Source organism: Anser anser (genome assembly GCF_964211835.1).
Source record: "Anser anser genome assembly, chromosome: 2".
Lineage (NCBI taxonomy): Eukaryota > Metazoa > Chordata > Aves > Anseriformes > Anatidae > Anser > Anser anser.
In genome coordinates, this window is record NC_139721.1 from 47,012,653 (window position 1) to 47,039,240 (window position 26,588).

Sequence of the window (26,588 nt, forward strand, 5' to 3'; positions counted from 1 at the left end):
GAAGACTTGCATAAAAAATAAGAAAAAGGTATAGCTATCAATAAAGTTGACAAATAATGAACCTTCTCAGTTGATTTAAAACAGGTTCTACAAACTACATTGGTGGTGGGCCTTATGGTGATTATTAAAATATTCTGTTTAATATTTTATATTTATCAGAAAAGTCTAATGCAATTTACTGTAACTTATGTCAGCTATTTGAATTTGAAGAGATTTCCCAGGCATTGTGGGGAAAGAGTAAATTTCATAACTGAGTCATAACTGCCTGAGTAATGAGATTTTTGTTTTCCAACAAAACAAGGAACTGCTACTTTAAGCAATGTGAAAACATCTAAAAATCTAGCACAATAGTGGGTTCTTGCATTTTTGGGTTCAGCTGTAACAACACATGGTGCCACGAGTGGCACTTCTTCACCTGTGTATAGGGTCATGCTGCTATTATTATAGCAAACTGCAGAGGTCAGTCCTGTAGCTCCATCTGTAGTACCAAAGGATTTTATCAACTGAAGACCCGGTTTTCAATCTCTGGTCATGACCAAGATGTCAGTTGTCATATAATACAACTGCTTATCATAGTAGCCTAGTAACTTCCATTTGAATAAGGAAACAGTTGTAGAGTTTGAAATGAAATAATAGCAAAGATATATAATATCATAATTTAATGGAATGTGCTTTCACCTTTGGGAGCCTAACTGTAACTTTTGAACTGGTCATCTGAATCATCCATTTTAATGAGACCCTGGTTATTTATTTATCAGTGCATAGTAGCTTTCTTCACAAAATTGTAACATGCTGTCAGCCTTTACATAAGAGAACCAGAGGTCTGGAATAATAGAGACATTTACCCTTAAGGATTAAAATAATTGAGTATCTAGGTAGAAAACGTTCACCCTTACAAGTCTTTCACTTTAGTATACATCAAATATATATATGGATGTTCTCATTCACATGATATCAAATCATATTGACAGGCAACTTTGATTTTCTGTGGCTAAAGAGGATTACTGGCAATTATTTTAAGGAGAGAAAAATTTCATATGAAGATCTGCAGAAATTTGAGTTATGAAAATGATTATAAATAACACCTATAGACCCCACCACACAATTAATCTTAAACTAATTCCAAAGAAAGAATAAAAGTTAAAGGCTACTAAGACACAGCGATGAGCTGTCTCAAATATAAGAATTTACCCGTGCAAGCCCTTATTCATGTGAATAATCACATCGGACATCATCAAAGTGCTCACACAAGTAAAGCTTTGCAAGATCAAGCTAGTATTTTGCTGACTATCCTTAAAATCAAGGACATTCAAGAAATGAGAGAGACAGAACAATGATTTCACAATATTAAACATTAAATCTATGATCAAATATTAAATGGAGGATTAGAAAAAATGACTAAGATGCATTGCTTTTAATTGTGTAAGTTATGGACCCAACTGATGGTTTCATTTGCAAAAGGAAAATAATTTACAAGGTTAATTGCAGTGTCACCTCACCATCTCCAGTTGTTTTTCATGTTGTGCAAAGCAAGTGTGAGCAGATGGACAAAATGAACATCTGGCAGAGAGAAGCAAGATCAATGCTGCTGACAGTCTTGACTGATTTCTTTCAATGTGCACACAAAATAATTGGTGACAGACAAGGGAGTCAGAAATAAAGCTCTAAGACTAAAGTGAATTTTTGTTGATGCTGTTAGAGAACAAACTGAATTCTGTAGCTCTCCCTGCCAAAGCCTGTAAGGCCTTATATCTTCAAAAAACTGGTGACAATTGGCTTTTATACAACAATATATGTCCTTAAAATGAGTGACAACCTCGTGCAGTTTTCTTCATTCACATTTAATTTGATTTCTAAACCCACCAGACCCTAACTTAAGCTTGATTTTTGTAAATGTGTGCCTGTGAATTAAGTGTAAGGTTCTTCCTTTTCATCCAAATATCACCATGTGAAAACATACGTGGTAGATCCTATGAACCTGTTGTGGTTTAACATGGCAGGCAGCTAAACACAACATAGCCATTTGCTCACTACCTCACTAGGGGTAGAGGAACCATTTGCTCACTAGGGATAGAGGAAAACACCACCTGTGCTCTCACTCCATCCACTAATCGTCCCAATCCCCATTTTGATAGCCTTCAGGCTTCTCTCAGGGATTTCATCACTGACAGCCTGAACTATCAGTAATGGATAAAAATCAGAAGGGTGAACCATGACAGGAAGTTTCCTGGTAATGTCCCTGACCCAAGCCCCAGGGAGGCAGCAGACTTCCCTACGGTAGGGTCTGGCCAATATATGGGGCCCTCTGACCCCCTCAGAAGGGAGTCACCTATAACAATTGCCCTTCTTTCCTTCTTGGTGGAGTAAGTCTTGAGGAATGGAGTTGACTACCTTGCCCTAGACAACTTCCTGTGTGGACCTTCCCCCACATCCTCACCTACCCATCCCTCGAGCTCCAAAGCCTCAAACCTATTGTGTAAGGGTACCTTGACTTAGCCAAATTGATCTTCTGCCTCCCCTTCCCACTTTTTGCATGTTGGGATTGAGAGTTTTTGTGCCCTAAGAGAAAAAAAGGTCTTTAAATATGTCTCATTTGTTCTTTTATCTCTGAAGCACATTTTCAAAGGGATACTATGCCCTAGTGCCCTAAACAGACAAATTTTTACCTTTCTGAGGTTTAGTGTCTTGACTCTACTTTTAACTATGTTCAAGATTGAGAATTCTACCAGGGAGTGATCACTGCACCCTGGGCTTCCTCCAATCTTGACATCTCCAATAAGTTCTTCTGCATTAGTAAGCAACTAGTCTAGCAACGTCTCTTTTCTAGCTGGGCTCTCTGTCACCTGTACAAGGAAATTATCCTCAGTGTACTCCAGTAGTCTCCTGGACTGCTTGCAATTTTCTGTTCTGCTTTTCCAACAGAAGTCAGGGTGGTTGAAGTCACCTAGCAGGATCAAGATCTGTGAGCATGATGCTTCCTGCAGTTGAAGAAACGACTCTTTATTGACATCCTCTCCTTGATTCAGTGACCTGTAGTAGAAACCACCAACAAAGTTTCCTTTGTTGGCCTGGATTCTAATTTTCGCCAATAAGCTCTTGACCTGCTGCATCTGGAATACTGTATGTAGCTCTGGAAACGCCCAGCAGAAGTGAGAAGTCAACAATCTGGAAAGAGTCTTGTGGCAGCTTCCTTTTGTTGGAGCAGGCTGAGAACAGAATTTGGTTAACTTGCAGAAGGTTAACAGAGGGGTCTAATTGCTTGAAGAAAGAGGTTGAACCAGAAGTTCTGAAGTCTTTGGCAAATTTTCACTATTTTGTTTCCGTATTCTGAAAGCCAGGATCAATTCTATTCAGATCAGTATTCCAGATATCCTGATGTTTAAAGGGCAGAGTTCTAGGGATGGTATTAGAGAGTTTCTGGAATGGACATATTTCACAAATGTGAATTTTTATGTTGCTTTAACATATAGCCTTTTCTCTCTGATGGAGAGACAAAAAGGAGCTTCTATGTATACAGCTATGCCTGGGAGCTGTTCCCAAACAGTTTATCCTGGCTATCATTTTTTTTCACACTTAATATTTTTTAAACCAGTTCATCAATTCTGATTAGCTAAAGACATATCTGTATGTGTGAGAGGGAATACAAAGTATAGATGATTTTTCTATATCTGCATACATATTTGTGACAAGCAGTGCTGTATAAGTCTAAATAAATAAATAAATAAAACTTGCTGAAGAAACATGGACCTGCTTATTTTTATAACTTGCAGTAGAGGAGAATGAACGCATAGAGAAAGTGAGGTTGATAAACTGAATGAATGGATTAGCTGCTGCCATATTTGCTGAATAATGACTGAGGATTACAATGGTCAAAAGTTTCTTCTACTGTGTTTCCACTCTGTGATAACAGTGGGCAATAGCCATTTGATTCTTTCAGCATAGTTACTATATATATCAGTTACTATAATAATGTTAAATCTTTTGGACAGTAGATGAGAGAAAATTTGATTTTCTCTTTCTCTTTTCTTCCTCACTGCTTCCTTGTACTACTTGTATCAGGGAACTTGTTACAAGGGTACCAGCATTCCTTCCTATGCTGGGCATTGCAGCACAATATGAGAGTAGGAGCTTGAATTTCCACATGGTTTTCTGGGGAACATATTAGTTTTCCTGCTGGGACATGCAGGATCCTACCTGCACAGCTCTGGCTCTTCCCAGGTGAAGATGCAGCAGCCAGTAATAAACCTACCTCCCACCCTTCTTGGTTCCCTATAATTTCTGTCAAGAAGTTGTGCAGGAGGCAGTGAAGAAGAAAAACAAATTAGGAGGTTTAGAACAGGTCTCTAAATCCTGTAAAGCAGCTCAGGTTCAGCACCAGATTCTTATCAAGAGTGCAAGTAATAGAAGTGCTTAATTTTTTAATTATTATTTGCTTGCATATGCTTGAAAAATCAGTTCTTTTCACATTAATATTCAACTCACAACTGTTTATGACTTTTTTTTTTTTCTTTTTCTGTCTGATGATTGTAACAAGATAATTTTCTGAGGAGGTCCCAAAGGCCAGATTCATAAGATGGTCAACTAACCTGAGACAGGGAACCTGTAAGTATGCTTCTAGATAGAGCTAAAAGCAGCTTTCTAAAACCTGTGGGACTTTATCAGCTGTAGCCCTCTCAATGAGTTACTGTAGCACTTTTATTTTGATAAGGAGAGGTGAAAAAGCAGAAAACCTTATGGCCAAATGTAAGCCCTTCTAAAAGAAAAACAATATGCATAAGAGCACAGACAATATCATGCACGAGACTGAAAAGAATTAGAATGAGTAGTGTCAGATTAACAGAAAAAAAAAAGGGAAAATGTTAGTGGTTCATAAGAATTCAGAACCATTTTACAGTCTACAAGAAAAATGTGTTGCAGCAAAATGGCCTTTTACTGGCACTGTGCCAGACCATAATAATTAAAACTGAGACAGTCTTTAAGTATTTTTTTCTTTATAACTAAAATGCTGGAAAATGTAAAACAGTGAAAAGAGCATGGTGTTTAAAGTCATGAACATCAGAATCCACTCGGAAAAATGCTGCATTCTCTGATGGGGGTTCAGAAGGAAGTTAGAACTTCCTTCTGAAGAATAACCTTAAAAATTATTAGGCAATATTTAAGACATGAAATAGATATAGATGAAATGTGTATACACTTCTTCAAAAAATATTCAGAATTTAAAAATTAGATAGGCTAGTGAAAGTCTCAGGTTTCAAATTGAAATATGCCAGATTTCTCCAAAATCTGGTGAAAGAAAGATGGTAAGTGAAGCTCTGTAAATAGCAAAATAAAAAAATTATTTGTGACTATGAGATAATCATGCCAGAAGACACATCACCTTACATTAACAAGTCTTTAAGTTATATGTGTGGAAAGTATTGCTATTATCACAAAAGAGCACATAGAAATGAAATTCTATGTTGAAGAGGGGAAAGTACAATACTGGGGTTATACTGTGAATCATCTGGTGGGGATGACAAGTGTGACAGGCTAAGAGATATTTGAAAAGCTATAACTGTACAAACCAGGATATTTTGATGACTTAATGTGGACTGGATCAACTTCATAATGCACAAGGTGCAATGAGACCAGTTTTTGACACCATCAATGACTACTTTGTGAATCAGTTAGAGACTTCAAGATCTGGGACAGCCTTTTGGTATGTTTCGATAAATTTTAAAAAATTTTAAATGGAAAATGAACAAAATGAGGAAGAAAACCAAAAGACAGCCAAAAAATAAAAGACTTGTAAGGCTCATAGAGAATGGCCACTTTTGCCTTAGCAGACCAGTGTTATAAATCACAAATTAAGTATGACTTTTAAATAATTCAATAAAATCTAATCTGAACAAATTGAAGTTCTAGAAAATGATAACAAGCACAAAGACATCCCTTTATAAAGAGTAAGCTGTGTCTTGATGTGGAGAACTGAAAAGGAGTAACTTACAAGTTAGTTCTAACGTAAAGTAAAAGCATAATGAGCTACACGAGAACATTTTGGAGGAGGGAGGGGGGAGTCCGGTTCCTTATCCCAACACACTTTAAAATACCTCAGAAGTATGACAAGAAATTATAAAGAACTGTGTCGTAAAGATTGCAAATTATGATGTTATAAAAGTAAAGGTCTTTGCAAAACCAATTAACATTTTTCATTGGTTTACATAGTAGAATTTTGGGAGGCTCTCACATTGGTGATTTCTTCTCTGTACTTACAGTGATGAACTGTGTAAAACTGAAGTGTTCATAAAAATGGTTTTAAAATAAATTGTCAAACTTTATAGCAAGAAATTTCCAAGTATTTTAGGAAATTCTTATGTAACATTACAAAACTTTCTATAGTGTAAAATACGCTATTTAACTTGGCCATAACATGAGGGGAAGATGGTTTTTAAAAATAACTTATGTTTACAAAGGCTACAATAGCCTGCTCAACAGACAAGTGATACCCTCCATGGATACCTCCCTTCCCTCCATGATGTAGACACTGCACCACACAGCTTGGTCATGACCATAAGTTTCTGTACTGGGACAGACGAACATTCACAAGTAATCAGTGAAGGGAGAGCAGTAATAGAGCAAAGTGTATAACATGACAGAATTATTTGGAATTCAACTGAAACTGATGGCAAGATCTTGTAGAAAGAACTCAGATGATATTGTCTGGTTGAGTGGCATTATGACAAAATAAAAACTATTCCTGTTCAGCATAAACAGGACATTGAACCAAATGGACTTTCGCGCTGACTCTATACAGATGTTATTATCTTCTAGACAGTTTATTAGGACTAGAAAATACAAATGAATGGTTCACTCAAACAATTTCTCATGGGCTGCTTTTAAGGCTGTTGGAATAAGACAGGCAGAAAAATGCCCACAGATATTAACAAAACCACCAGGGTCTCCAGGCAGGCCAAGGGTGCCTGAAAAACAAAACAGTATGTTTTTAGCAGTTCCTTTGTGTGAAACCTTCAAGACTGCAGGATGTTTTTGTTTATGAGCCATATTTCTAGTGAAGTCAAAGAAAATGCAAGAAATATCTGTTCATAAGGCCATCACCTACATGGCACTAGCCAATGAAAACATGATATGAGAAATTGCCCTAAATCTTATCAATTACACAGATTACAACCCTCAGTTTTTCATGACCAAACATGCTAAATCCTCATCTAGCCAGTTTTAGTTCTGATAAAGAAAATGGTGGTGTTTTTTTGGTTGTTGTTGGTGGTGGTGATTTTGTGTGTGTGTGTGTGTGTGAATATTTTCACTTCAGTTTGTGATATTCCAGTGCTACAGCAAGAAACAAGATAAAAAACCTGAAGATGCAGCAGTAAGTACAACTGCAGCACCAGCTTGTTAGAGTGAAATCTGTTAAAGAAAAACATAATTTTGGAAGAGATTTTGTAGAAGAGACATATTTACTTCATTAATTTTAGGGCTATTGCCAAGAATCTGTTCAGTGCAGAAAAGTACTAGGAAGTTGGCTTAGAGAATCTCTAGCACTATAGATGGGGAACTGACACCTTTCTGTATGTCTCAGCCTTTTCATATGTATCATCCTAACATAGATTGACCAAGGTTTTTGTCTATTTTTGTTATGATGTGGTGGACTAAAAGAAGTGTTCCTTACTTTCACTGAGCATATTTTTTTGTCAGATTACAAATGAAGCTGCAGCCTGTTGATTTTGAATCCCACTTCTTGAAGACTGTGTCATCCTCCACTCGTTTGTCCAAGTCAGTAAGCATTCTTACTAAACTGTCTAGGACTTTGCAGCCTCAATTAAATCACGATGCCAAATGTTACAGATATATAATAAGTGACTGGATTTAAATATTACATGTTTACATGTAATACATGTAAATAAATGTAAATGTAATACATGTAAATAAATATTACATGTTTACATATTAATGTTTAAATATTAAACATTTAAATATTCATTGCTGTAGGTAGCATTGTGCTGAACAAGTGAATAAAGAATAATTATATAGTGTGTCAATAACGTGTGTTCCAGAAAAAAAAAAAAACTGTTTAATTAAAAAAAAAAACTTCTTGATAGAGACCATTGTAAATGAGATAAATACATTATTGAAGCAGCCAGTAGCACTGACCCAATACTCTCATTTATGAAACAAAAGTCAAAAAAGGAAGTTAGGACCAGTGTTTATTATCTGTAAAATATGCCCACTTATTTAACTCAGAACAAGAGATCTAGATACTTTATACTTTGGCATATCAAGATAAAAGCAATTTGCCAGTGGGAATCACAAATATTTTTTTGCAAAGTTCTGGCAGCACAACAATTACAGTGACAGGAAATAAGGTATTCAGGAGCCTTCTCAGGAAAAGGCTTTCCATTCAGTGTCAAATGGACACTTGTCAAGCCAAGACAAATGCACATACTTAAAAGAATGTCGTCCATCTAGCTTGACACCTTCTGTAGGCTGAACAAATTCAATATGCTTCAGATATGATAGTTCAAGTAAATGTGTGAAGCACCATATGGAAGAAGTGAACACCTGCTGCAAGGTGTCACCTAGCAATATTGCATGTGTCTGATGGAAGATTGCTGACATAATTCACAGAAGGGACAGAGTTTGTCCCCTACAGATGAAGAAATGATAGCAGTGTGACTCACAGGGGACTTGAAAGAAGAGTGGATCTGAAATCTGTCACTTTTAGTAATATGTCCTTCAACAGTTGCAGTTGCCATTTTTTTGTAAGTTTTTTTTTTTAACTATTATCAGCTGCATGATTTTTTTTATTTATTCAATATTTTTTTTCCCCTTCGGTTTACAGAGTTGATTTATGGGGATGAAGGTTATTATTTTCTTGTGGCACTTTAGAAATTACACTGATTTCCTAGTACAATCTTTTTTTTCCTTGCTTACACAGTCCACTAAATTCACGTTTACATGATAAAGAACTTTTATTATGATAGAGAATGTAGGATGATCCCTATTTTATGAATTGTTTAGGGAAGACTGAGATCTCCTGGAAAGTAGTAGGAGCACAAAAAGCTCTCTGCACGATGTGATAACATTGACTGAAATGAAAGCGTTATCACATAGGAACATCAAAGATGTTATAAACATGCCCAGGGTCAAAGGCACACAGAGCTCTCTGGAGGGAGGAAATAGAGAGAGGGATAAATCACACTGTTCATTCAGGATATCTGAGAAAATGGCCAACAAAGTAAAGTTGGTCGAGAAGCCAAAGATGTACAGTACATTAAATGAGTGTATAATTTCTACTCCTGTAATTATAATAGGCAAGAATGAGATTACTATTTATTAAAATAAGTAGGAAGAAGAAGATTTTTTGAGGATGAACATTTGTGCATAGGGCAGAGCACAGTTTAACATTTAGACTAGCATCTGAACATTGTCTCTCTGTGATAATTTATGGGGAGGATTTTTCTTTCTTTTAGCTAAGCATATCAAGCTTGGCGAGAGTATATAACAGTGCAAATAAAGAAAAAAAAAAGCACAGACTGCAGGAAAATAGTGCTTCCACTATTCATTTCAGCTTTTGTTCATTTATTTAGATTTAGAACCCAGTATTCTAGGGGCGGATAAATAATAATAATAATAATAAACAAACAAACAAAAAACAACAACAAAAAACTAGTGTTACCTCTCTCTGAAAAAGTCCTTATACACAGATTTGGTTATGTTCCTCAACTGCTCCTTAATAAAACCAAGTCACAGAGTCCCAGGAGTACTTACAAAGCTGATACTGCCTGCAGCACATATCGTGGTGTAGGACAGGGAAGCTCTCAATCAGGTCTCTGATTTAGGACTAGAAAGACAATAACCACCATCTATGAATATTCAGCGTAGATCACCCTAGACAAGCACCTTGCTTTTTTTTTTTTTTTTTTTGGTCTTCTCTGCATGACTAGCTTTGGTATGTAGGAATAAAATATGAATTGTGGTAACTTAATGTTTAAGAGGCTTTGGGCAGTATGGTTCAGGCCTAAAAGCAAAGCTAATGTAGTAACTTTGTAACAGCTAGGTATTGGTGATACAAAGTTGATTGTCATACTTTTTAATGTGAACACCATCAACAGCTGACCGAGCACCAACAACTGAAAAACCTCAAAATTCTGTCATTTAAAACTGAATAGTCAATAACTAAAGAGCTGTCTATAAGGAAATAGTCGAACCTTGCCCTGCCGTTTCCTATCATTCCTATGTTGACTACTTTTACCTGCTATACAGTATGACCAAATTCTTTGTTTCTTCTTATTGAAAAAACAAACTATCAAACAAAAAAAAGCAGCAACAACAACAAAAGACTGTCTCAGATTTTTTTCATGCATGATTATAAGTGTATTTGTATATATGTGTATGCGTCTGCGTCTGTCAGATGATATTACTGTGAGGTAAATATGCATGACTGCTTAATTCCAGGGAAACAACCTATGCATCATCTGGCAAGGTATTAAGTACACATAGGTTATTATGAACCCTGCAGCTACATTAATTTAGCAAAGTTTTCATAAATGTGTCACTGAATTAGCAAGGAAACTATTTCTTCCCCCGTCTTGCTTTTGTTTTGCAATTCCATCCCTTCTGCGTCTATGTAATGAAGAAGGTCCATTTACACAAAGAATGAGAAGGTGCAATTAGTCATCAAAATAAGGCAATTTTATAAAGAAAAGGTTGTTCTGTAATAATTTGTTGCAAAGTTGGAAATACTTGGAAGCATTTCTCTAAACACTTTCTATAAATATGGCATCCTGGGTAAAGGAATTATTATTATTTTAGAAATTAATCTAATTTTTGTCTGCACATTGTCATTTATGTGAATAGGACTTGTCAGCTTGATTTGTTACAATGGCTGAATTGCTTGCTTAATCTCTGAAATATAAATAAAACATTTAATTGCTTTAACTGGGACTGTTAACCTTTTCAGTACTGCTCTCTTAATGTGCATCTCAGCAGCAAGCTTTGCTTTTGATTTTAAAAATTTAAAAATATGATCTCAGTAAGGTTATTGGAAAAAAATATAAAACAGAAGAAAAAAAGAAAAAAAAAGAGTACTTTAAAGAATGGTTCACTGAAGAATCCTGGGGTGTGGAGTACAATAATGTATAGGATAGAGTCCCTTCCAGACCAAACTCACACCCACGAGACATACAAAGAGCACATGGTTTTTGCAACTCAGCTCCATTAGCTATTGTGGATGAAGTCCATTGATCAATTTTATAGGTAAGAGTAGATAATTTGATAGTCCTAGCCTAGGAATCTGGGTGATTTGTATTCAGTTCTGTTTTGTGCTGTCCCTGAAACTGAACTACCAAAAGAAAAGAATAATACAGATTAACAGTACTTCTGATTGGAATGTTGTCCAGATTGAAGCATTAAAGACTGAGGCAGAATAAGTTCTTTATGCAGCATTTTGTCAGCAGATGAGAAGCATCCAGCATGCTAACATTGCCTTGTGAAACAGAAAAATAGGAGGGATCTTCAGAGATATTCTGACTTCATGCTCAAGCAATTCTGAGAGCATCGAAATAAAAGATGGGGTGGAGCAACCATATTTTATACCTATATTCACAGTTTTTCAGCACCAGTAGATCTACTTTATTAATACACTGGCAGCTGTTGCAGGAGACCTAGTAAATGAGAAGCTAAAAGCTCGAGAGAGTTATCAGTTGAACTGCAGTTTAAGAAAACCTACAGGCTATCTAGATCTGTCAGTAAAAAATACTGCAGTGTGAGCACTCAAGTTTAACTTCTCTGAGAAGCAAGAAGACTGGTGTGTACAAACAGAATATTAGTCACATCCAAATTTTTGCTTTATAATAGTATATTGAGCAAAACCTTTACTATTAATATTATTATTATTGTTGTTGTTTTGTTGTTGTTATTAATTATTATTATTATTATAAAAGAATTCCCATGTATAATCCAGATGTGCAGCAGCAAACAAAAAAGTACAATTATACAAATGGTTTTATAGAACCACTAAAGACTACTCAAATATTATCTAAGTTTCTTTTTCCTGTTTGCTTCAAACTAAACTGCTAGAATAACTCAATAAATTCGCTCAAAATACAGGAAATTAGTGTTAGTTATGACTAAAGTGGTCCCATTTACACTCCACTTGATAGCACAAGGATTATTTTGTTGCAGCAATCTGTGGAAAAACTAAAATCTGTGGATTGACTTTATTTCTCATTACACTCACATTGCTGAATGGCATAAAGTGTAATTTAGAATCATTTTTATGCAAGATTTCTCTGTTAAAGCCATGTGAAAAATACGTTATAGATGAATAACTTATACTAAATACTATTTCATTGCTGGCTGGTAGTAAAATTTCAGGAAAGGCTGAGCTTAATAACATTTGTAGCTGCAATGCTAATATATGGTAATGCAACTTTGTCATACTGATATTTTGTTGTTGCTGTTATTGAAGATTTTAAAATTGTCTAAGGACTGAGATTTCTACACTTTTTAAAATTCTACTTTTTTTTTTTTCTGAATTACTTCCAAAAAACCAAAACAATCAAGCAAACAAACAGAAATCTTACTGTACAGGAGCTGAACTGTTGGAAAAAAAGTAAATATTAAAAAGATGTGATTACTTATGTTGTAGTATTTTTAGATTTGCAAACTGTACCACCAGTTAAGTTTTTGTATATCCAGTCAAAATTACTTTCTCAAGTTCAAAGTGTTCTGCTTGCAGCTTATAACCATGTAAACAGCACATAAAGGTCAAGGAAAATACAATGTAATTGTTCTGAAACAGAGATATAAGCTTAATTCATTTTATAATTTCATGAGATGCCTATGGCATGGACCTTAACAATGTTGAACTATTGGCTAGCTAGATCAATGAAATATTAGTGATCTATGGTAATAGCCCATAGATCTTTAAAAGCCACCTACTAAAACCTTTATTTGTTGCCTTGAGAGCTAGAAATGCTTTGAAAACCTCATGTAACACTGTAATTTTTATTTGCTTTTAGAAGTACTGCTTGTTATGATTGTGAGCCTAAGGGAAGGTTAATTAAAGTCAATAGAGACATCTTAAAACCAGGAAATATTAAGGCCATGTACTTTCTTCTTATTCCAAAAACTAGTGAAAGAAAGAAGAGAGTAAAAGTGAGATCTGTTTTGCCAGTGGTCCTACTCTCAATCTACAGTTACTGAAGGTACTCACATTTGTCTGACTATTATGTAGATGAAGAAGTAGAGGTAAAATTGAGCAACATTTTGAGTTACCTGGTCTAGTGGAAGGTGTCCCTGCCCATGGCAGGAGGTTTGGAATTAGTTGTTCATTAAGGTCTCCTCCAACCCAAACCATTCTATCTATGATTCTACGATTCTATGATACGATTGAATTTGGCAAACAGCTGTATGTCTGCATATATTTTATCTAGATAACTCTATCCACAGTTATTTCCTCTGAAACTGTAGAGAAACTTGAGGATATTGCCTCTAGTCCTGACAACTGTGAGAAGAGGATGGCACCCAGCTCCCCACACCTTCCATTCTGGTAGCTGTAGAGAGCAATAAGGTCTCCCCTGAGCCTCCTCTTCTCCAGACTAAACAACCCCCATGCCCTCAGCCGCTCCTCATAGGATTTGTTTTCCAGGCCCTTCACCAGCTTCATAGCCCTTCTCTGGACACATTCCAGGGCCTCGATGTCCTTCTTGTACGGAGGGGTCCAAAACTGAACACAGTCCTCAAGGTGCAGCCTCACCAGAGCCGAGTACAGGGGGACGATCAGCTCCCTGGTCCTGCTGGCTACAATATTCCTGATAAAAGCCAGGATGCCATTGGCCTTCTTGGCCACCTGGGCACACTGCCAGCTCATGTTCAGGTGAGCATCAATCAGCACCCTCTGATCCTTTTCCTCTGCCCAGCTTTCCAGCCCCTCTACCCCAAACCTGTAGCATTGCATGGTGTTGTTGTGGCCAAAGTACAGGACTTGGCACTTAGCAACGTTGAACCTCATCCCGTCGGCCTCTGTGCATCAATCTGACCTCCCATGTCCTTCTGTAGGGCCTTCCTACCCTCCAGAAGATCGACACTTCCCCACAACTTGGTGTTGTCTGCAAACTTACTAAGGGTGCACTTGATTCCCTCATCCAAATCATCAGTAAAGATATAAAAGAGGGTGGGTCCCAACACTGACCCCTGGGGCACACCACTTGTGACTGGTCACCAGCTGGATTTCACTCCATTCACCACTACTCTCGGGGCCCAGCTGTCCACTAGTTTTTAACCCAAGAAAGAATGTAGCTGTCAAAGCCACGGGTTGCAAGGTTATCCAGGAGAATACTGTGGGAAACCGTGTCAAAGGCCTTGCTGAAGTCTAGGTAGATGCCTTTCCCTCATCCACCAGGCAGGTCACCTGGTCATAAAAGGAGATGAGATTGGTCAGGTAGGACTTGCCTTTCATGAAGCCATGCTGGCTGGGACTGATCCCCCATCTGTCTCGCCTGTGCTGAGTGATTGCATTCAAGATGACCTGTTCCATCACCTTTCCTGGCACCGAGGTCAGGCTGACAGGCCTGTAGTTCCTTCTTATAAATATTACAGAAAAAAAAAAAGTAGAAGCAGGCTGCTTAACTCTCCCTTGCCCAAGGGTGGTGCTTATCACTGACACTAAAAGTCTGACTGTCTTCCACAGGTAGGCAGAAAACCAGGAGTAGTCTGGGATGGCACATTTTGAAGCTCAGCTGGGTCTGCAGGTTCAGGCCTGAGATTCATTGTGGATACTGAGCAGCAGTGCAGGACTGAAGGTTCCAGGAGAGGTGACCAGGTCAAATAAGGCTCAATAGTGCACTCAAGGGCCTGATCTTCTGTGATAAAGCTAGTTGTCATTTGAGGAAAATCAGTTATTTGGTAGGAAAGTAATTTGAAGTGCTCTATTTTCTCACATTGTTTCACCAATTCCTCTGTGTATTTCCTCCTGCAGGTACACTGACTGACACAGAAGGAGGACCAGGGCAAAGTTCAGAGTGGAGAGAATGGCATCATGTAGGTTGCTTCTTCACCTATTTGTTAAGCTGCTGGGCCCTGTGAACAATGATTTCACCCCTCCTTTAAGTGAACATATTGACTTTTGCTTCAGTGTATGTGTATGCCCTTCCTTCATTATGGGATCACTTATAATAAAACTTGCTCATGTTGACACTTGTTGAACTATGGAAGAACTTCACAAAGCCAGCAAAGCCTCAGACTACTACTGAAGTAAATCAGGATGATTTAATTAAACATCTTTTTCCAAACTGAATGGACACAGCAGAATAGATTTTTTTTTAATACTCTGGAATTTGAATTTTTTAGTTATGCAAAATATAATAGCTATGCAACTGTCATATAGAGAGGTTTACCTCCTGAGAGGTTTCATTATATTAGAAGCTTTTTAGAGGAAAAGAAGGAGGTATGAACTTCAGGCAGTGTCCAAAACTAAAAATATTCCTCCTCCCTCTGGTTATGATTATATGCTGCTGATGCTGATATAGTCCATGAGGAGGTTTCTTTTCCTGAATTATTCTCTAGTGATTCTGAATAGAGTCACAGAGGAAGTACCACAATATCATACTTCACTAAATCAGCTTAAGTTGATAGCATAGACCCAGAAGAGAAAATCACAGTTAAAGGCAGAAACACATTAATTCACACGATGTTAACTGAAAAGTGTAAGAGTGGAACCATGCATAAATGGAACTAGTATTCCACATACCTTTCCTGGTTATTAATGATTCATTGTTGTTATTATTGAACTGATATGTTAGTATATGAAAGTCATTTCACTTTCTCACAAGTGGAATGACTTTTTTTTTTTTTTCTGTTACTGGGTTTACCTTATATTTGTCTTACCTGGCAAAAACATAAGCAGCATGGAAATCGTCCAGTCTGAGTACACAAGTAGGCTTTGTGCAGCTGTAACTCTTTCAGTTAGCTGTAGAATTTGCATATGTGATTCTTTTCTCACAGGATTAAGATAGGTTGGTTTAAGCATTTTTATTCCCATCTAATGTTTCCATGCCATGCAGCTTGTAGTGTTTATGTCGTTCAGTTTAAACAACACAAGAGTTGCATGCAGAAGAAGGCTTTCTATGTTCTGTATGGCATTTAGTTCACTGGGGACTTCTTCAGTGCAGCTGCAAGGCAACTAACAGCAATAATTATTAGGAATAAAAGCAATTGCTAAGCACTTTGTACATTTATAATATTACAGAAAACACAGAAACACATATTTCTTACCCCAAATATCAATTTATCCCTAGCCACAAGTATTAGTTTTAACCATGCACATCTATAATATCATTTTCATGGGACTATTTTAATGTATGGTTCCTCTACTATAGAATTGTAATATAGGTCTACATGAAATAAAAAGAATCATTCCTTCTAGAAGCTTATGTGAGTTGACTGTTCCATTGGAGCCATTATGGTTTATCATGTATTTAAGGCCTTCTAAAATATGAATTATTGATAGACTCCAAGGAGCAATGATTCTTCATCATTTATAAATATTTATTTGCAGAATGGGTATAATTGACCTCACATAGACCGTAATGGCTCCAACTGGTCTATTATACAATAGAATAAGACATTTTAAAAATCCTAACTCCTAGCCAATGTCTTGGAAGCATAATTAAGTGCTATTAAAATCCAGGAAGGGGTTTAACTTTGTTTATAAAGCAATTATACTTGCAATGTGCCTTATTTTAAATACACAAAAATAAAGTCTCAAATTTACCTACTTATCAATACTTTCAAATATTTCCACTAACAGCACATTCAGTGATACTTCCCTAGTTTGCAGGCATCTCAGAACCTGTTTCTTCACTTTGACCCCTCTGAACACAGAATCACAGAATCATTTAGGTTGGAAGAGACCTCCAAGATCACCTAGTCCAACCTCTGACCTAACACTAACAAGTTCTCCACTAAACCGTTATCACCAAGCTCTACATCTAAATGTCTTTTAAATACCTCCAGGGATGGTGACTCAACCACTTCCCTGGGCAGCCCATTCCAATGCCTAACAACCCTTTCAGTAAAGAAGTTTTTCCTAATGTCCAAACTAAACCTCCCTTGGCACAACTTCAGCCAGTTTCCCCTCGTCCTACCACTGGGCACGTGGGAGAACAGACCAATCCCCTCCTTGCTACAGCCTCCTTTAAGGTACCTGTAGAGAGCGATAAGGTCTCCCCTGAGCCTCCTCTTCCCCAGGCTGAACAAGCCCAGCTCCCTCAGCCGCTCCTCATAAGACTTGTTCTCCAGACCCCTCACCAGCTTTGTTGCCCTAAACACACTCCTTACCTCCTTCTCTAACATTTGTTATTGTGTTAAAGTGCATGGCAAGAGGTGCTTGTGATATCAAAGTGCAAATTGTGAATAGACAGGTAGTTAAAGTAGCATGAGTGACTTGGAATTTGAGAGTAAATGTTGTGAGTGCAGTCTGCATACTACATTAGATCAAGAGACTCTGTTAAGATCTCTTTATTTATTTATTTACTTGTGATAAGGACTGATTGCTTGTGTTCTCTCACTATGCTACTGAGCTAAATTATTTTTAAAATATATAACAAGCAGCTCATATGTTAGAAACTCATCTCCTCTCTAAATTGTCCCTACACATCATAGCAAGCCTTTTTTCACAGTGTGAAGTAATGTTAATAAACTGAAACTTCTAAATAAACTTCTGAAATGTAGACTTGAATATTCTTATTTCTTTTAACTCCACATGCTGTACATCACACTTCTTCCTACAGTAAGCAAGACCCAGTGTGAGGGTTTCATATACTTTTTAATTTGCATGGTTGTGATATAAAAAAAATATTAGTTACATTAGTCACTAGAACTATATAAGAGAAAAGAGGGTCTGACATGACTTTTATGTGGTGACTGAAAAGACTGATTTATTTAGGAGATGAAACATTTTAAGCAGCTTTGGTACTGGGCACTATTTTCTAAATACCAAGACAGCATAATATTTATAACAACAATAAAAGATGTCTCTTGGAATCTGAAAATGTGTTTTTATTCTTTTTCAGGTAACAGTAGACCATTATGACAGAATGCAAGAAAGTCTACTAAATATAACACCTGCCATGCAGACAGTCTAAACTATAAAATAGTTCTGCTCAATTCTGCTCAGATTTTCAGTAATATTTATAATAACAGATAAAACAGAAATATTACTATTTTGAGAAAAAAAAAAAAGAATAATTGATATGTGCAAGCTATAAATCTAAAGTTAAAACACCTGGAGTATGTCACAGCTGAATGTCCGCATTTCTGTCAGTTTACTAGTAAGCAATGTAGCTGGATAAATGCCACCAGTGAAAACAAACAAAGAAACAGACAAACAATCAAAAACGTTAAAAATTTAGTGACCAGATTCTGTCATCTCACTCAGACTAGGCAGTATGCAATTTCAGCATCACTTTCATGATTTTCTTCTGAATTCTTACTGAGGCTAGTACTATGCTATACAAACAGATGTGCCATAGTTTTACCTTACTAGTATTTTCTTTGTTAGAGAAAATATTCAAGTTAGAGATTACGCTTCTCACTTTGTGCTGTTCTTTGAGATTTTGAGTAATTGTGCATTTATGATCAAAAGAAGCCCAAGAACTTCATATTGATTATTAATCCAAAATCCAAAGTAGATAACACTAGCAATGTCAGACAAGAAAGATTAGTAACCTTATCCTTATTGGCATTTTAAAAACTCAAATTTGATAAGCTCAGGAACTAAAATTTCTGAGTGTGAGTTTACACAGAGTATGAGGGAAACAAGCCTCTTCCCAGCTTTGTCCTACTGAAAACCTCAAAATCTTGCTCCTTTTTCTCCCCATGAAAAAAAAAAAATATATATATATATATATACACACATATATATATGCGTGTGTGTGCGCATGTATATCCTAAGAGGCTCATTTCAAGCAGGTAAATGTGTGAGATGCCCTAAATTAAATTATTTCAGCAACTAATAGGGAAAATATTCTTGAAGAGCATAGTTCAAATTAAGGGCTCAGGTTCTTCAACAGCTCTCAGATGATTTGATTGGAAATCTGACTACTGGCACCGTTTGTCCATTTCTTGAGTTTTCACTTATGCAAGTTAGTTATACAGAGAAGAGGCAATTGTGAGATTGTGGAGTTGGTCTGGGGAAGAAATAATGGAAAGGACTTTTGAGATTGTTTTTTGTCGTGGTATATAAATGTTATGAAATAATTGGCAGCAAAAGAAGCAGGAAAATAATTCTGAGGGTGAATCAGAGCATACAGTGTTCATGTCCCTGGTTTTAATTTAATAGAAAATAATGAAATGCAAAGCTACTGTAAAAATAAATGGATCACCTGTGCCAGCAAACAGAAGAGCAGCCAGTAATGGAAACATAATTGTTAAATGAGGCTGAAGTTAATTAAACTGAGCACTCTTCTTGCATTCTTTGTCAATAGTTTTTGAAATAAAATGAAATATTAAAAATGGAGAAACACAATTTATCCGGGATGAAGTAGTTTGACTGTTAGCTTTTAATAATATAATAAGAAAAATATGTGCTTGTCAAGTTTTTACTTTCTTTAAAGTAGGATCTACATTGTCAGTGTTCCTAACCATTGTTTCAGTAAATTTGGAAAGAGATGCCAGATTTTCAGAAGATGTAAATTAGTAGATCTTTAGTAAAGTCAATGATGGTGCTGAAAAAATGATCTATTTTGCTGATTTGCAACACTTTTTTTCAGTATAAATTGTTCATATACATTGGACGCTTAAGGGGTCCATAAAACTGAGTTTACAGATGCTCTGATGAAGTATTGTACATCATCCAAAACTTGCTAGTGAATAAGATTTAATAATTTTAGGCAGATAGTTCACATCTCTACCCAATTGAAATTAAACATCGAAAAGGAGAAGGGGAATCCTTTACCACAGGTTTTGCCAACTTCCTATCATTTATTTTTTGGAGAGAAAACAAGTACCTAAATGACTGTTCATAAAGCCCCTAATCTCAATATGCTTTTGCACAGTTGGGAACGATTTTAATTTCTTTCTACCTGTTTGTCATTAATGGTTGATGCACTAATGACGTATCTTTAGTTAGTCAATTATCTGTAGAAGATTGTGTAATTAATAGCAAATCACAAGATATTCTGGTTCTGATCAATTCTTTCATAAGTTATCAAAGAAGTATCATAGCTTTCATGTTGAACTTTGATTCACCAATTTCAGTGATTGCAGAATAAAATTGTTTTTTGAACACATAAGATCAGATGTTCAGCTTAATATATATATATAAATTTAACGATTTTAACAAGTTTAACTAGCTCTCTTCCCACTTTTTTTTTTTTTTCTTCGCAATGTGCATGTTGTATACATATTTCACAGGGAAAGGCATTTATTTCAAGTTGCAAGGTAAGAGAAGGTTTTGCTACTTATGGTCTAACTTTTTAATTTCTTATAGATTTCTGTCTGCATCTTGTTTGATCTCCACACTGATAGGTAGAATAAACTGGCATTCTCAGACTAATAGCTCCCATATTTATTTATTTCTGAAAAAAAATGTGTAATGTCACTGGACAGTCTTCACCACTACAATCTACTTTTCTGCAGTTGACTGTACATTTTTCCTTCAAGTCACATTACAGGGTATATAAACTTATTTGTTTTTTACATTGTGTGGACCAAAGTTTTGGCTTTGCTGACTCAAATTCAGACTACACTGATGGGCTGTGCAAAAATAAGGACCAAGGAATAGTTAAAGTTCTCCAACAGAAATAGGTTTAGGATAGACGAAATAAAAATTATCTTAAAATGACTTTATTAACAAGTAGTCTTCTTTTAAAAAGCTGAGTAAAATTTTTATCCCATATTCCACACCCTACCTCCTTCCTCATCCCCTCACCCCGTCTCCCACCCCCCTATTTTTTTTTTCCTTGCAGAACTTTTACATGATCTATCTGATCTTTAGTGCTCCACTTTATTTTGAACAGGCTAATTTTAGCTGACAAACTGTGACAAAGAAATCCTTTCATAAACTTGAAGTTAGCAACCCACTAAGGGTAAGATTACACAAATGAAGCCAGGACAAGACTACCCAAGTGAAGCCAGAGTCAGGTTTATAGAATCATAGAATCATGGAATGTTTTACCATGGAAATCCATGGAATCCATGGGACGCTTTTTCATGGAAAGGCTTTTGACACTGTCTCCCATAACATCCTCATAGATAAGCTCAGGAAGTGCGGCCTAGATGAGTGGACAGTGGGGTGGATTGATAATTGCCTGGATGGCAGAGTTCGGAGGGTTGTGCCTAGTGGTGCGGAGTCCAGTTGGAGGTCTGTAGCTAGCAGCGTCCCTCAGGGGTCAGTTCCGGGTCCAGTGTTCAACTTACTCATCAACCACCTGGACGATGGAAGGACTGCGCCCTCAGCAAGTTTGCTGACGACACAAAGTTTAGAGGAGTGGCTGATACCCCAGAAGGCTGTGCAGCCATTCAGAGGGGCCTCAACAGGCTGGAGGGCTGGGCCGAGAGGAACCTTATGAAGTTCAGAAAGGGTAAGTGAAGGGTCCTGCACCTGGGGAGGGATAACCCAAGCACCAGTACAGGCTGGGGGCTGACCTGCTGGAGAGCAGATCTGCAGAGAGAGACCTGGGAGTCCTGTTGGACAGCAGGCTGACCATGAGCTAACAATGTGCCCTCGTGGCCAAGAATGCCAACAGTATGCTGGGCTGCATTCGGAAGAGTGTTGCCAGCAGGTCAACAGGGAGGGGATCCTCCCCCTCTACTCAGCCCTGGAGTATTGTGTCCAGTTCTGGGCTCCCCAGTACAAGAGGGACGTGGAACTACTGGAGCGAGTACAGAGGAGGGCTACGAAGATGATTAGAGGACTGGAGCACCTGACGTACGGGGACAGGCTGAGGGAACTGGGCCTGTTTAGCCTGAAAAAAGAGAAGACCTCATCAATGTGTATAAAAATTTCAAGGGGAAGTGTCAAGAGGATGGAGCCAACCTTTTTTTCAGTTGTCCCCAGTGAGAGGACAAGAGGCAATGGGCACAAACTGAAGTACAGGAAGATCCAACTGAATACAAGAGTGAATTTCTTTACTGTGAGGGTGACAGAGCACTGGGACAGGTTGCCCAGAGATGTTGTGGAGTCTTCTTCTCTGGAGATATCCAAAGCCTGCCTGGATGCCATCCTGTGCAATGTGCTCTAGGTGATCCTGCTTGGTGGGGGGGGTTGGGGGGTGGGGTTTGGACTAGATGATCTCCAGAGGTCCCTTTCAACCTCAGCCATTCTGTGATTCTGTGGTTCTGTGAATATCCTGAGTTGGAAAGGACCCACAAGTATCACTGATTCCAACTCCTGGCTCTGCAAATGACCACCCAAAAAGCATGTGTCTGAGAACATTGTCCAAACAATTATTGAATTCCTGCACGCTCGGTGCTGTGACAACTTCCTTGAGAAGCCTGTTGCAGTGTCTCACCACCTGAACCTCCCCTGTCACATTTTCATGCCAGTTTATGTAGGGCTGCAGAGATTCCACACAGCACTGCATCCCACAAAACAGACAGAAAGGTTACTTGTCTCCTCAAGCTTTTGGAAATACTAGCAGGACTGATATCTAATCCAGAGAAAACAGTAAAACAAGCTTAACATCAGTTTAGCTCTCTTTTGTTCCCTCAGGCTGTGAAGTTTTCTTAGAAGCATGCAGTATAGAATCTCACCCTTTGTGTTTAGAAAATAAGAATACATAATCCATAAGAAGATTTTGGGATGTAGCTGTCTAGAGACCTATTTTATTTATTTCTATAGTGTCCATCTTAATATCTTTTCTTCAGAAGTCAAAAGACAATAGCAAACACATAGCTGAACAAGTCCAAGCGGCATTCAGAACATTTACAAAATAGACAGAAACAAAGCAAGTGAAAGAAATGGGAAAAAAAAAGAAAAGAAAAAGAAAAAAAGAAAAAAATCACACTGGTCAAGTAGAAGCGCTTTACACTGATAATCATATTCTAGTAAGGTTTTCAACATTTTCTTTAAATCAATTGATATATTTCACTTATGGCTGGTAAATTGAAGTCAGTGCATTAAAAACTGGCCTGAGCAGCACTGAGATCAGATCAAATCCTTTAAACTGACAGAAACATCACTGATTTCAGCCGCAAAGAACCCTTTATTTGGGGAGTAGGAAGAAATTTAGTGTCTTTTTCTTGAAAAATTAAGAAAAGTTTATATCAGAATATCATTCTGTTTTGAAGAAGCAAAATAGAATTAAATGTCCAAGCAGTAAAGAAATTTTCCTTTAACCACATTGACTTTTCCAAGAAATGCCTATATTTCCTTGAAGCTACACTATGGTTTAAAGATAGGGATAATTCAGAAGCTGTTTCATTTGATTCTGTCTACAAAAAAATGGAATAGTTCAAAATGTTACCACTAAGAAAAGCAGACACTGCATAGAGTTCAGTCTGTCTTTGTATCTCCCTGGCTGTCATGCCAAGAAATCAATGCCATTAACCATAACAATAAAACATAGCACTGAGTCTCTTATTTATCAAGAAATCTAAGAGCTTTGCAAAAAAGTCCTGATAAGGGTTCTTGGTAATTGGAACATGCAGCGTCAGCTTGTCTTTGTTAGATCACTTCTTAATGCCACTCCACCGCACAGAGATATTTTCCCAGAAAACTCTAACCTTCATGGGCATTGTCTGATTTGAAACCTTAATGCAGTCTGGGGATTTTTATACAGTTACACAGAATGCAAAGAGAAGTTCTGATAAGTTTTCACTGTTGCTGTAGTTATCTCTAATTCTATCTCTATAGCAGTTCACAGAAGAAAATTGAGTCTGATTTACTACTCTTTCATTTCACCTGATTTGCCCCTCATTTGGGAAGGATTTTCATTTCCCTCAGTAAGTCTGAACCAAAACCATACTTCATATCAAGCATTGCAATATTTAGTTAACCATTCGTAAAAAAAATAAATCACATTTTCATTATTGGACACCTTTATATTTCTGAGTTCTGGATGAGCAATATATTTTACAATTTGCCCTAAAAAAAAGGTTGCCTCTGAAGAAATCTCCAGATAAATTTTGTTCTTGTGTGAATTGCAATGGCATTTTTTTTATAATACCAGAAAGCTTTACAGCATAGAATTTTTAAAAAGAAAACTTCTGTATTCTTTGAATGCTCATATGGATCTAAAGAAAATAGAAAGCTCTTTCATGAAAATTCTATTCTACTTACTTTAACCAAAAATTTGGTTATAATACATGCAGTATTGGTTTTAATAAACCCATACCATTTAACACTAGTGATGGATCTGCTCCTGTGCAGACTTCTGAGTGTACTTAGTAAGTATGAATTACAGAGTACTATGGAACAAGCTAACTTCACAGTGAAATTAGTTGCACTGGCATAAAATCATTGTCACAGATTAATGAAATAATACCAGTTTGACCACCCAAAACAGCATTCGGGTAAGGCTATGGTGTAAACTGTTCTCAGTTTTATATGACTTTCAAATAAATTGTGTCTGGCTATTGTTACTTACTCAAGCATAAACCAGAGCAACTCCATTAATGTCGGTATAGTTATAGCAGTTTAAAATTGTCATGACAGGAGAATCCATTCTGGAAGTCATATAACCAGCAGACTGCCACCTAGCATCAGTCTGCAAATGTGACTTTTAAAGGGATGTGGGTTGTTACATAAAAAAGGTTCATTCTTGTTTCAAAAGGTGACCTGATAGACCTTGTGAGTCAGAAAATGTGAGAAAACAGCAGTAATATGACAAGGAAAGAAAGGATTAAATCATACCTCATACAAGGAAGAGTGAACATGTAGAAGCTGTGTCAGATCAAGAAGTTTTTAACTCAGGTATTTCTCTATGCAGTTCAGTATTCAAAATAAAGATAGCACTCTAAAAGAATCAGTGTTATTCCAAAGGCTAGCAGTAAGGCTGATATTATGATAAAGATACCATGCTTCTCTCTTTCCTTTTTTTTTTTTTTTCTAAGTGTTTACACACACAAACACACACATACCACACACACGCACACGTACACAGAATAACTATGACCTCTTGGGATGCATATAAAAGCCTAACAGTGAAATAACTTTTCCTTTGAGCAATGGCTTGTACTGAATATGTTTATGAAGCATCAAACAGTATTTCCTCACCCAGTTGAGAAAGGATTAATTCAAATACTTGTATGTGCCAGAGGTTTAAAATCATGTTCTTTAGATGAAACTACTACCATTCCACACACAAAATCATATTTTAAAAAGATATAAAAAAAACACACTGATACCAATGCATGCTAAGAACCTAAAGCTTTGTTCTTCACTCTGCAGGGAGGCAAACAAAGCATCAGTGAGCAGATGAAAGAGGCAAGGACTTTCGAGCAAAGCAGAGGGAGCAGGGGGTGAATAAAGGGCCCTCTTCCCCTCTGCAGTACAGCCCCCTTCTGTGGCGGTTCCTTACCTCTCTGCACTGAGTGCCCAGTTCTTGAAATGGCCTGCCTTGGGTTAGACATTTTCCCATCCCACTGATGCTATAGGATATTTGCACTCTTCAGCTGCAAGGATATTCATGTATGCTTCTCTGTCTCTTATGATGAAGGAGCAACTGTAGAACATGTGGCCTACCCTGCACTCCTTTGGGCAGAAGAAGCTGTGATATTAAACGAATAGCTACCACACAGTAGGCTTTGTGGCAGTTTGCTGTAATTTAAGTTTCCTCTCCCACAGATATTTGTGTTTTGTGTGTCCTCATGACGTTTCGTTTATCTCCTTCTTGTTTCCCTCAAATTTCTCATGAGGGAAGCATACTTTGAAAATGCTTCAAGCTGAACTTCTGTCTTTCTTCAATATGGTTTATTTGCTTGAAGTATATAATGCTTATTGTTTTAAAAAAAAGTGTTAGCATAAGGAAAGCAATATAAAATCATAAAATAAATGAAACAACCGTGTTTCTTCCTTTCTGATTTACTGAAGGACTCCTACTGTAAATCTAAAGAGCTAGAAATATGGTATAAATATAAGTAGGTTTGAAATTGAAATTAAAATCAAATCATATTTAATTTATCCTACATTGTAAATTAAATAATTTACAGGAAAAATATTTTTTGATTTGATTTCCCTTTATTTCCTTTCCAGAGACATGCAAACCTTGGTATTGTTCTTTTTTGGTGCTATTGAAACAAGGGGAATTCTTAGGAGAAAAAACATTATGTAGTTTTTGATATTGATACATTACAAAATGTTGTGATTCAAATTACCTTGGCCATGAAAACACAGCTTTTCATCAGCTGTGGAAATAAATAATCTCATTAGTGAACTAAAGGCTCACACTCTCATATTTCCCTGAAGATGAAAAACACAGAAAGATAGGTGAGGCTTGAGGACGCCTGTCAACAAAGCCTGCATTCAGTTCTGCATTATATTCCTATTCAATGAGTTCTGATTACACAAACATTGCTGTCCTGAGCCTGTTCCAATTTCAGTATATGTAATTGGACACAAAACATAATGGGAGTAACTTCACAACAAG

The 26,588-nt window shown here is 36.9% G+C and overlaps 1 long non-coding RNA gene across 2 annotated transcripts in view; it reads right to left on the minus strand.

Moving 5' to 3' along the window:
• The window catches only part of LOC310893545, a 69,255-nt gene extending 44,634 nt beyond the window's left edge, over window positions 1-24,621 (minus strand). The window contains exon 1 of one of the 2 annotated variants that reach the window (XR_014579081.1): window positions 15,886-24,621. This is a non-coding gene — a long non-coding RNA (uncharacterized lncRNA). The remainder of the gene's footprint in view (window positions 1-15,885) is intronic. The other variant, XR_014579082.1, reaches the window with a different exon arrangement.
• Window positions 24,622-26,588: the final 1,967 nt, after the last annotated feature.